We start from the raw sequence: 10,874 nt of genomic DNA, 5'->3' as shown, positions 1-10,874 counted from the left end.
GCATTTTTCTCTTACCCTTTTGTTTATTTGCTTTCATATTTTTTTTTGTTATTGATTTGCACCCTGTTTTTTTCCCTCATCGCGCAACAATAAATTGTCATCAAATCAATCCATCACGCTAGCGCTGATACATTTGCGCCGACAAATTTGAGCGATGATCCGGGCTTTGATCGAGCCGTACCGTTCCTGAATTCTCTCGCGCCTTCAGATCCGCCTTCATCCTTCGAGAAGAAGCAAAATATAAAGCAATCGTTCCGAAGGACCTAAATTACTACAGGATAAAGAACGAATAGAAAATTTGAATTTCGAAGCAAAAAAGGGAGGGGTGCAACAAGAACAATTCCCAAGGGGTCACCCATCCTAATACTGCTCACGCCCAAGCACGCTTAACTTCGGAGTTCTGATGGGATACGGTGCATTAGTGCTGGTATGATCGCACCCATAACGTTCCTTTCGCTTTATTCTTTGAAACTACCCCGTCCAGCGAAGCAGTGTGGCTTTTCTGGACCGGAATTCATTTTAAGCGTCAATTGAAGCATTTTCCTCTTATCCTTTTATTTATTTACTTTATATTTTTTTTGTTATTGATTTGCACCCTGTTTTTTTCCATCATCCCGCAACTCTAAATTATCATGAAATCAATCCTTCACGCTTGCGGTGATACATTTGCGCCGACAAATTTGAGCGACGATCCGGGCTTTGATCGAGCCGTACCGTTCCTGATTTGTCTCGCGCCTTCAGATCCTCCTTCACGCTTCGACAAGAAGCAAAATATTAAGCAATCGTTCCGACGGAGCTAAATTACTACAGGATAAAGAACGAATAGGAAATTTGGATTTCGAAACAAAAAAAAGAGGGGTGCAACAAGAAGAATTCCCAGGGGGTCACCCATCCTAGTACTACTCTCGCCCAAGCATGCTTAACTTCGGAGTTCTGATGGGATCCGGTGCATTAGTGCTGGTATGATCGTACCCGCCATGTTCCTTTCACTTTATTCTTTTAAACTACCCCGTCCTGCGAAGCAGTGTGGCTTTTCTAGACCGAAATTCATTTTAAGCGTCAATTCAAGCATTTTTCTCTTACCCTTTTGTTTATTTGCTTTCATATTTTTTTTTGTTATTGATTTGCACCCTATTTTTTTCCCTCATCGCGCAACTCTAAATTGCCACGAAATCAATCCATCACGCTTGCGCTGATACATTTGAGCCGACAAATTTGAGCGACGATCCGGGTTTTGATCGAGCCGTACCGTTCCTGATTTGTCTCGCGCCTTCAGATCCGCGTTCATGCGTCGACAAGAAGCAAAATATGAAGCAATCGTTCCGACGGAGCTAAATTACTACAGGATAAAGAACGAATACGAAATTTGGATTTCGGAAACAAAAAAAAGAAGGCGTGGCAACACGAGACTCCCAGCGGGGTCACCCATTCTAAGTACTACTCTCGCCCAAGCACCTTAAACTTCCGGAGTTCTGATGGGATCCGGTCTGCATTAGTGCTGGTATGAACGCACCGCCATGTTCCTTTCGCTTTATTCTTTTTTAAACTACCCCCGGTCCTGCGAAGCAGTGTGGCTTTTCTAGCACCGAATTCATTTAAGCGTCAATTGAAGCATTTCCTCTTATCCTTTTATTTATTTACTTTATATTTTTTTTTGTTATTGATTTGCACCCTGTTTTTTTCCATCATCCCGCAACTCTAAATTATCATAAAATCAATCCTTCACGTTTGCGGTGATACATTTGCGCCGACAAATTTGAGCGACGATCCGGGCTTTGATCGAGCCGTACCGTTCCTGTTTTGTCTCGCTCCTTCAGATCCTCCTTCACGCTTCGACAAGAAGCAAAATATTAAGCAATTGTTCCGACGGAGCTAAATTACTACAGGATAAAGAACGAATAGGAAATTTGGATTTCGAAACAAAAAAGAGAGGGGTGCAACACGAGGACTTCCCAGGGGGTCACCAATCCTAGTACTACTCTCGCCCAACCACGCTTAATTTCGGAGTTCTGATGGGATCCGGTGCATTAGTGCTGGTATGATCGCTCCCGCCATATTCCTTTCGCTTTATTCTTTTAAACTACCCCGTCCTGCGAAGCAGTGTGGCTTTTTTAGACCGAAATTCATTTTAAGCGTCAATTCAAGCATTTTTCTCTTATCCTTTTATTTATTTGCTTTCATATTTTTTTTTGTTATTGATTTGCACCCTGTTTTTTTCCCTCATCGCGCAAGTCTAAATTGTCATGAAATCAATCCATCACGCTTGCGGTGATATATTTGCGCCGATAACTTTGGGCGACGATCCGGGGTTTGATCGAACCGTACCGTTCCTGATTTGTCTCGCGCCTTCAGGCTCGCCTTCATGCTTCGACAAGAAGCAAAATATAAATCAATCTTTCCGACGGAGCTAAATTACTACAGGATAAAGAACGAATAGGAAATTTGGATTTCGAAACAAAAAAAATAGGGGTGCAACACGAGAACTTCCCAGGTGGTCACCCATTCTAGTACTACTCTCGCCCAAGCACGCTTAACTTCGGAGTTCTGATGGGATCCGGTGCATTAGGGCTGGAATGATCGCACCCGCCATGTTCCTTTCCCTTTATTCTTTTAAACTACCCCGTCCTGCGAAGCAGTGCGTCTTTTCTAGACCGGAATTCATTTTAAGCGTTAATTGAAGCATTTTCCTCTTATCCTTTTATTTATTTACTTTATATTTTTTTTTGTTATTGATTTGCACCCTGTTTTTTTCCATCATCCCGCAACTCTAAATTATCATGAAATCAATCCTTCACGCTTGCGGTGATACATTTGCGCCGACAAATTTGAGCGACGATCCGGTCTTTGATCGAGCCGTACCGTTCCTGATTTGTCTCGCGCCTTCAGATCCGCCTACATCCTTCGACAAGAAGCAAAATATAAAGCAATCGTTTCAACGGAGCTAAATTACTACAGGATAAACAACGAATAGGAAATTTGGATTTCGAAAGAAAAAAGAGAGGGGTGCAACACGAGGACTTCCCAGGGGGTCACCCATCCTAGTACTACTCTCGCCCAAGCATGCTTAACTTCGGAGTTCTGATGGGATCCGGTGCATTAGTGCTGGTATGATCGCACCCGCCATGTTCCTTTCGCTTTATTCTTTTAAACCATCCCGTCCTGCGAAGCAGTGTGGTTTTTCTAAACCGGCATTCCTTTTAAGCGTCAATTCAAGCATTTTTCTCTTATCCTTTTTTTTATTTGCTTTCATATTTTTTTTTGCTATTGATTTGCACCCTGTTTTTTTCCCTCATCGCGCAACTCTAAATTGCCATGAAATCAATCCATCACGCTTGCGCTGATACATTTGCGCCGACAAATTTGAGCGACGATCCGGGCTTTGATCGAGCCGTACCGTTCCTGATTTGTCTCGCGCCTTCAGATCCGCCTTCATGCTTCGACAAGAAGCAAAATATGAAGCAATCATTCCGACGGAGCTAAATTACTACAGGATAAAGAACGAATACGAAATTTGGATTTCGAAACAAAAAAAAGAGGGATGCAACACGAGAACTTCCCAGGGGGTCACCCATTCTAGTACTACTCTCGCCCAAGCACGCTTAACTTCGGAGTTCTGATGGGATCCGGTGCATTAGTGCTGGTATGATCGCACCCGCCATGTTCCTTTCGTTTATTCTTTTAAACTACCCCGTCCTGCGAAGCAGTGTGGCTTTTCTAGACCGGAATTCATTTTAAGCGTCAATTGAAGCATTTTCCTCTTATCCTTTTATTTATTTACTTTATTTTTTTTTTGTTATTGATTTGCACCCTGTTTTTTTCCATCATCCCGCAACTCTAAATTATCATAAAATCAATCCTTCACGCTTGCGGTGATACATTTGCGCCGACAAATTTGAGCGACGATCCGGGCTTTGATCGAGCCGTACCGTTCCTGATTTGTCTCGCGCCTTCAGATCCGCCTTCATGCGTCGACAAGAAGCAAAATATGAAGCAATCGTTCCGACGGAGCTAAATTACTACAGGATAAAGAACGAATACGAAATTTGGATTTCGAAACAAAAAAAAGAGGGGTGCAACACGAGAACTTCCCAGAGGGTCACCCATTATAGTACTACTCTCGCCCAACCACGCTTAATTTCGGAGTTCTGATGGGATCCGGTGCATTAGTGCTGGTATGATCGCTCCCGCCATATTCCTTTCGCTTTATTCTTTTAAACTACCCCGTCCTGCGAAGCAGTGTGGCTTTTTTAGACCGAAATTCATTTTAAGCGTCAATTCAAGCATTTTTCTCTTATCCTTATATTTATTTGCTTTCATATTTTTTTTTGTTATTGATTTGTACCCAATTTTTTTTCGTCATCGCGCAACAATAAATTGTCATGAAATTAATCCATCACGCTTGCGCTGATACATTTGCGCCGACAAATTTGAGCGATGATCCGGGCTTTGATCGAGCCGTACCGTTCCTGAATTCTCTCGCGCCTTCAGATCCACCTTCATGCTTCGAGAAGAAGCAAAATATAAAGCAATCGTTTCGAAGGACCTAAATTACTACAGGATAAAGAACGAATAGAAAATTTGAATTTCGAAACAAAATAGAGTGCGGTGCAACAAGAGGAATTCCCAGGGGGTCACCCGTCCTAATACTGCTCACGCCCAAGCACGCTTAACTTCGGAGTTCTGATGGGATACGGTGCATTAGTGCTGGTATGATCGCTCCCACAACGTTCCTTTCGCTTTATTCTTTTAAACTACCCCGTCCAGCGAAGCAGTGTGGCTTTTTTAGACCGGAATTCATTTTAAGCGTCAATTGAAGCATTTTCCTCTTATACTTTTATTTATTTACTTTATATTTTTTTTTGTTATTGATTTGCACCCTGTTTTTTTCCATCATCCCGCAACTCTAAATTATCATTAAATCAATCCTTCACGCTTGCGGTGATACATTTGCGCCGACAAATTTGAGCGATGATCCGGGCTTTGATCGAGCCGTACCGTTCCTGATTTGTCTCGCGCCTTCGGATCCTCCTTCACGCTTCGACAAGAAGCAAAATATTAAGCAATCGTTCCGAAGGACCTAAATTACTACAGGATAAAGAACGAATAGAAAATTTGAATTTCGAAACAAAAAAGAATGGGGTGCTACAAGAGGAATTCCCAGGGGGTCACCCGTCCTAATACTGCTCACGCCCAAGCACGCTTAACTTCGGAGTTCTGATGGGATACGGTGCATTAGTGCTGGTATGATCGCACCCACAACGTTCCTTTCGCTTTATTCTTTTAAACTACCCCGTCCAGCGAAGCAGTGTGGCTTTTCTAGACCGGAATTCATTTTAAGCGTCAATTGAAGCATTTTCCTCTTATACTTTTATTTATTTACTTTATATTTTTTTTTGTTATTGATTTGCACCCTGTTTTTTTCCATCATCCCGCAACTCTAAATTATTCATTAAAATCAATCCTTCACGCTTGCCGGTGATACATTTTTGCGCCGACAAATTGAGCGATGAATCCAGGCTTTGATGACGTACCGTTCCTGAATTCTCTCGCGCCTTTTCAGATCCCGCCTTCATGCTTCGGAAGAAGCAAAATATAAATCAATCTTTCCGACGGAGCTAAATTACTACAGGATAAAGAACGAATAGGAAATTTGGATTTCGAAACAAAAAAAATAGGGGTGCAACACGAGAACTTCCCAGGGGGTCACCCATTCTAGTACTACTCACGCCCAAGCACGCTTAACTTCGGAGTTCTGATGGGATCCGGTGCATTAGGGCTGGTATGATCGCACCCGCCATGTTCCTTTCGCTTTATTCTTTTAAACTACCCCGTCCTGCGAAGCAGTGTGGCTTTTCTAGACCGGAATTCATTTTAAGCGTCAATTGAAGCATTTTCCTCTTATACTTTTATTTATTTACTTTATATTTTTTTTTGTTATTGATTTGCACCCTGTTTTTTTCCATCATCCCGCAACTCTAAATTATCATAAAATCAATCCTTCACGCTTGCGTTGATACATTTGCGCCGACAAATTTGAGCGACGATCCGGGCTTTGATCGAGCCGTACCGTTCCTGATTTGTCTCGCGCCTTCAGATCCTCCTTCACGCTTCGACAAGAAGCAAAATATTAAGCAATCGTTCCGAAGGACCTAAATTACTACAGGATAAAGAACGAATAGAAAATTTGAATTTCGAAACAAAAAAGAGTGGGGTGCAACAAGAGGAATTCCCAGGGGGTCACCCGTCCTAATACTGCTCACGCCCAAGCACGCTTAACTTCGGAGTTCTGATGGGATACGGTGCATTAGTGCTGGTATGATCGCACCCACAACGTTCCTTTCACTTTATTCTTTTAAACTACCCCGTCCAGCGAAGCAGTGTGGCTTTTCTAGACCGGAATTCATTTTAAGCGTCAATTGAAGCATTTTCCTCTTATACTTTTATTTATTTACTTTATATTTTTTTTTGTTATTGATTTGCACCCTGTTTTTTTCCATCATCCCGCAACTCTAAATTATCATAAAATCAATCCTTCACGCTTGCGGTGATACATTTGCGCCGACAAATTTGAGCGATGATCCAGGCTTTGATCGAGCCGTACCGTTCCTGAATTCTCTCGCGCCTTCAGATCCGCCTTCATGCTTCGAGAAGAAGCAAAATATAAAGCAATCGTTCCGAAGGACCTAAATTACTACAGGATAAAGAACGAATAGAAAATTTGAATTTCGAAACAAAAAAGAGTGGGGTGCAACAACAGGAATTCCCAGGGGGTCACCCGTCCTAATACTGCTCACGCCCAAGCACGCTTAACTTCGGAGTTCTGATGGGATCCGGTGCATTAGTGCTGGTATGATCGCACCCGCCATGTTCCTTTCGCTTTATTCTTTTAAACTACCCCGTCCAGCGAAGCAGTGTGGCTTTTCTAGACCGGAATTCATTTTAAGCGTCAATTGAAGCATTTTCCTCTTATACTTTTATTTATTTACTTTATATTTTTTTTTGTTATTGATTTGCACCCTGTTTTTTTCCATCATCCCGCAACTCTAAATTATCATAAAATCAATCCTTCACGCTTGCGGTGATACATTTGCGCCGACAAATTTGAGCGATGATCCGGGCTTTGATCGAGCCGTACCGTTCCTGAATTCTCTCGCGCCTTCAGATCCGCCTTCATGCTTCGAGAAGAAGCAAAATATAAAGCAATCGTTCCGAAGGACCTAAATTACTACAGGATAAAGAACGAATAGAAAATTTGAATTTCGAAACAAAAAAGAGTGGGGTGCAACAAGAGGAATTCCCAGGGGGTCACCCGTCCTAATACTGCTCACGCCCAAGCACGCTTAACTTCGGAGTTCTGATGGGATCCGGTGCATTAGTGCTGGTATGATCGCACCCGCCATGTTTCTTTCGCTTTATTCTTTTAAACTACCCCGTCCTGCGAAGCAGTGTGGCTTTTCTAGACCGGAATTCATTTTAAGCGTCAATTGAAGCATTTTCCTCTTATCCTTTTATTTATTTACTTTATATTTTTTTTTGTTATTGATTTGCACCCTGTTTTTTTCCCTCATCGCGCAACTCTAAATTGCCATGAAATCAATCCATCACGCTTGCGGTGATACATTTGCGCCGACAAATTTGAGCGACGATCCGGGTTTTGATCGAGCCGTACCGTTCCTGATTTGTCTCGCGCCTTCAGATCCGCCTTCATGCGTCGACAAGAAGCAAAATATGAAGCAATCGTTCCGACGGAGCTAAATTACTACAGGATAAAGAACGAATACGAAATTTGGATTTCGAAACAAAAAAAAGAGGGGTGCAACACGAGAACTTCCCAGGGGGTCACCCATCCTAGTACTACTCTCGCCCAAGCATGCTTAACTTCGGAGTTCTGATGGGATTTTCGTTCCATTAGTGCTGGTATGATCGCACCCGCCATGTTCCTTTCGCTTTATTCTTTTAAACCATCCCGTCCTGCGAAGCAGTGTGGTTTTTCTAGACCGGAATTCCTTTTAAGCGTCAATTCAAGTATTTTCCTCTTACCCTTTTTTTTATTTGCTTTCATATTTTTTTTTGTTATTGATTTGCACCCTGTTTTTTTCCCTCATCGCACAATTTTTTTCCATCATCCCGCAACTCTAAATTGCCATGAAATCAATCCATCACGCTTGCGCTGATACATTTGCGCCGACAAATTTGAGCGACGATCCGGGTTTTGATCGAGCCGTACCGTTCCTGATTTGTCTCGCGCCTTCAGATCCGCCTTCATGCTTCGACAAGAAGCAAAATATGAAGCAATCGTTCCGACGGAGCTAAATTACTACAGGATAAAGAACGAATACGAAATTTGGATTTCGAAACAAAAAAAAGAGGGGTGCAACACGAGAACTTCCCAGGGGGTCACCCATTCTAGTACTACTCTCGCCCAAGCACGCTTAACTTCGGAGTTCTGATGGGATACGGTGCATTAGTGCTGGTATGATCGCACCCACAACGTTCCTTTCGCTTTATTCTTTTAAACTACCCCGTCCAGCGAAGCAGTGTGGCTTTTCTAGACCGGAATTCATTTTAAGCGTCAATTGAAGCATTTTCCTCTTATACTTTTATTTATTTACTTTATATTTTTTTTTGTTATTGATTTGCACCCTGTTTTTTTCCATCATCCCGCAACTCTAAATTATCATAAAATCAATCCTTCACGCTTGCGGTGATACATTTGCGCCGACAAATTTGAGCGACGATCCGGGCTTTGATCGAGCCGTACCGTTCCTGATTTGTCTCGCGCCTTCAGATCCGCCTTCATGCGTCGACAAGAAGCAAAATATGAAGCAATCGTTCCGACGGAGCTAAATTACTACAGGATAAAGAACGAATACGAAATTTGGATTTCGAAACAAAAAAAAGAGGGGTGCAACACGAGAACTTCCCAGGGGGTCACCCATTATAGTACTACTCTCGCCCAAGCACGCTTAACTTCGGAGTTCTGATGGGATCCGGTGCATTAGTGCTGGTATGATCGCACCCGCCATGTTCCTTTCGCTTTATTCTTTTAAACTACCCCGTCCTGCGAAGCAGTGTGGCTTTTCTAGACCGGAATTTATTTTAAGCGTCAATTGAAGCATTTTCCTCTTATCCTTTTATTTATTTACTTTATATTTTTTTTTGTTATTGATTTGTACCCTGTTTTTTTCCATCATCCCGCAACTCTAAATTATCATAAAATCAATCCTTCACGCTTGCGGTGATACATTTGCGCCGACAAATTTGAGCGACGATCCGGGCTTTGATCGAGCCGTACCGTTCCTGATTTGTCTCGCGCCTTCAGATCCGCCTTCATGCGTCGACAAGAAGCAAAATATGAAGCAATCGTTCCGACGGAGCTAAATTACTACAGGATAAAGAACGAATACGAAATTTGGATTTCGAAACAAAAAAAAGAGGGGTGCAACACGAGAACTTCCCAGAGGGTCACCCATTATAGTACTACTCTCGCCCAACCACGCTTAATTTCGGAGTTCTGATGGGATCCGGTGCATTAGTGCTGGTATGATCGCTCCCGCCATATTCCTTTCGCTTTATTCTTTTAAACTACCCCGTCCTGCGAAGCAGTGTGGCTTTTTTAGACCGAAATTCATTTTAAGCGTCAATTCAAGCATTTTTCTCTTATCCTTATATTTATTTGCTTTCATATTTTTTTTTGTTATTGATTTGCACCCAATTTTTTTTCGTCATCGCGCAACAATAAATTGTCATGAAATTAATCCATCACGCTTGCGCTGATACATTTGCGCCGACAAATTTGAGCGATGATCCGGGCTTTGATCGAGCCGTACCGTTCCTGAATTCTCTCGCGCCTTCAGATCCGCCTTCATGCTTCGAGAAGAAGCAAAATATAAAGCAATCGTTTCGAAGGACCTAAATTACTACAGGATAAAGAACGAATAGAAAATTTGAATTTCGAAACAAAATAAAGTGCGGTGCAACAAGAGGAATTCCCAGGGGGTCACCCGTCCTAATACTGCTCACGCCCAAGCACGCTTAACTTCGGAGTTCTGATGGGATACGGTGCATTAGTGCTGGTATGATCGCTCCCACAACGTTCCTTTCGCTTTATTCTTTTAAACTACCCCGTCCAGCGAAGCAGTGTGGCTTTTCTAGACCGGAATTCATTTTAAGCGTCAATTGAAGCATTTTCCTCTTATACTTTTATTTATTTACTTTATATTTTTTTTTGTTATTGATTTGCACCCTGTTTTTTTCCATCATCCCGCAACTCTAAATTATCATAAAATCAATCCTTCACGCTTGCGGGGATACATTTGCGCCGACAAATTTGAGCGACGATCCGGGCTTTGATCGAGCCGTACCGTTCCTGATTTGTCTCGCGCCTTCAGATCCTCCTTCACGCTTCGACAAGAAGCAAAATATTAAGCAATCGTTCCGAAGGACCTAAATTACTACAGGATAAAGAACGAATAGAAAATTTGAATTTCGAAACAAAAAAGAGTGGGGTGCAACACGAGGAATTCCCAGGGGGTCACCCGTCCTAATACTGCTCACGCCCAAGCACGCTTAACTTCGGAGTTCTGATGGGATCCGGTGCATTAGTGCTGGTATGATCGCGAAACAAAAAAGAGAGGGGTGCCCGAGGACTTCAGGGGGTCACCAATTCCTTTCGGAGTTCTTTATTCTTTTAAACTACCCCGTCCTGCGAAGCAGTGTGGCTTTTTTAGACCGAAATTCATTTTAAGCGTCAATTCAAGCATTTTTCTCTTATCCTTTTATTTATTTGCTTTCATATTTTTTTTTGTTATTGATTTGCACCCTGTTTTTTTCCCTCATCGCGCAAGTCTAAATTGTCATGAAATCAATCCATC

General features: G+C 42.4%; 19 non-coding genes and 1 pseudogene across 19 annotated transcripts; all 20 read right to left on the bottom strand.

Moving 5' to 3' along the window:
• Nucleotides 1-322: 322 nt before the first annotated feature.
• LOC113769650 lies at nucleotides 323-441 on the bottom strand. The gene has a single exon (XR_003468211.1). It is a non-coding gene; the product is annotated as a 5S ribosomal RNA (ribosomal RNA).
• A 414-nt stretch (nucleotides 442-855) lies between these two features.
• LOC113769618 lies at nucleotides 856-974 on the bottom strand. Its single transcript, XR_003468181.1, has one exon. It is a non-coding gene; the product is annotated as a 5S ribosomal RNA (ribosomal RNA).
• A 419-nt stretch (nucleotides 975-1,393) lies between these two features.
• On the bottom strand, nucleotides 1,394-1,515 carry LOC113769672 (annotated as a pseudogene).
• A 416-nt stretch (nucleotides 1,516-1,931) lies between these two features.
• Nucleotides 1,932-2,050, bottom strand: LOC113769630. Its single transcript, XR_003468193.1, has one exon. It is a non-coding gene; the product is annotated as a 5S ribosomal RNA (ribosomal RNA).
• Nucleotides 2,051-2,466: 416 nt separating this feature from the next.
• LOC113769722 lies at nucleotides 2,467-2,585 on the bottom strand. The gene has a single exon (XR_003468268.1). It is a non-coding gene; the product is annotated as a 5S ribosomal RNA (ribosomal RNA).
• A 415-nt stretch (nucleotides 2,586-3,000) lies between these two features.
• On the bottom strand, nucleotides 3,001-3,119 carry LOC113769670. Its single transcript, XR_003468223.1, has one exon. It is a non-coding gene; the product is annotated as a 5S ribosomal RNA (ribosomal RNA).
• Nucleotides 3,120-3,535: 416 nt separating this feature from the next.
• LOC113769785 lies at nucleotides 3,536-3,654 on the bottom strand. The gene has a single exon (XR_003468328.1). It is a non-coding gene; the product is annotated as a 5S ribosomal RNA (ribosomal RNA).
• A 413-nt stretch (nucleotides 3,655-4,067) lies between these two features.
• LOC113769614 lies at nucleotides 4,068-4,186 on the bottom strand. The gene has a single exon (XR_003468177.1). It is a non-coding gene; the product is annotated as a 5S ribosomal RNA (ribosomal RNA).
• Nucleotides 4,187-4,602: 416 nt separating this feature from the next.
• On the bottom strand, nucleotides 4,603-4,721 carry LOC113769660. Its single transcript, XR_003468221.1, has one exon. It is a non-coding gene; the product is annotated as a 5S ribosomal RNA (ribosomal RNA).
• Nucleotides 4,722-5,136: 415 nt separating this feature from the next.
• LOC113769654 lies at nucleotides 5,137-5,255 on the bottom strand. Its single transcript, XR_003468215.1, has one exon. It is a non-coding gene; the product is annotated as a 5S ribosomal RNA (ribosomal RNA).
• A 419-nt stretch (nucleotides 5,256-5,674) lies between these two features.
• LOC113769698 lies at nucleotides 5,675-5,793 on the bottom strand. The gene has a single exon (XR_003468245.1). It is a non-coding gene; the product is annotated as a 5S ribosomal RNA (ribosomal RNA).
• A 415-nt stretch (nucleotides 5,794-6,208) lies between these two features.
• Nucleotides 6,209-6,327, bottom strand: LOC113769646. The gene has a single exon (XR_003468208.1). It is a non-coding gene; the product is annotated as a 5S ribosomal RNA (ribosomal RNA).
• A 415-nt stretch (nucleotides 6,328-6,742) lies between these two features.
• Nucleotides 6,743-6,861, bottom strand: LOC113769774. The gene has a single exon (XR_003468318.1). It is a non-coding gene; the product is annotated as a 5S ribosomal RNA (ribosomal RNA).
• A 415-nt stretch (nucleotides 6,862-7,276) lies between these two features.
• LOC113769786 lies at nucleotides 7,277-7,395 on the bottom strand. The gene has a single exon (XR_003468329.1). It is a non-coding gene; the product is annotated as a 5S ribosomal RNA (ribosomal RNA).
• Nucleotides 7,396-7,810: 415 nt separating this feature from the next.
• LOC113769651 lies at nucleotides 7,811-7,931 on the bottom strand. Its single transcript, XR_003468212.1, has one exon. It is a non-coding gene; the product is annotated as a 5S ribosomal RNA (ribosomal RNA).
• Nucleotides 7,932-8,368: 437 nt separating this feature from the next.
• Nucleotides 8,369-8,487, bottom strand: LOC113769733. The gene has a single exon (XR_003468279.1). It is a non-coding gene; the product is annotated as a 5S ribosomal RNA (ribosomal RNA).
• A 415-nt stretch (nucleotides 8,488-8,902) lies between these two features.
• Nucleotides 8,903-9,021, bottom strand: LOC113769773. Its single transcript, XR_003468317.1, has one exon. It is a non-coding gene; the product is annotated as a 5S ribosomal RNA (ribosomal RNA).
• Nucleotides 9,022-9,436: 415 nt separating this feature from the next.
• Nucleotides 9,437-9,555, bottom strand: LOC113769613. Its single transcript, XR_003468176.1, has one exon. It is a non-coding gene; the product is annotated as a 5S ribosomal RNA (ribosomal RNA).
• A 416-nt stretch (nucleotides 9,556-9,971) lies between these two features.
• On the bottom strand, nucleotides 9,972-10,090 carry LOC113769659. The gene has a single exon (XR_003468220.1). It is a non-coding gene; the product is annotated as a 5S ribosomal RNA (ribosomal RNA).
• A 415-nt stretch (nucleotides 10,091-10,505) lies between these two features.
• On the bottom strand, nucleotides 10,506-10,624 carry LOC113769638. The gene has a single exon (XR_003468200.1). It is a non-coding gene; the product is annotated as a 5S ribosomal RNA (ribosomal RNA).
• Between the last annotated feature and the right edge of the window lie 250 nt (nucleotides 10,625-10,874).

This window comes from Coffea eugenioides, chromosome 4 (genome assembly GCF_003713205.1).
Source record: "Coffea eugenioides isolate CCC68of chromosome 4, Ceug_1.0, whole genome shotgun sequence".
Lineage (NCBI taxonomy): Eukaryota > Viridiplantae > Streptophyta > Magnoliopsida > Gentianales > Rubiaceae > Coffea > Coffea eugenioides.
This window is presented reverse-complemented; position numbering and strand designations above follow the sequence as displayed.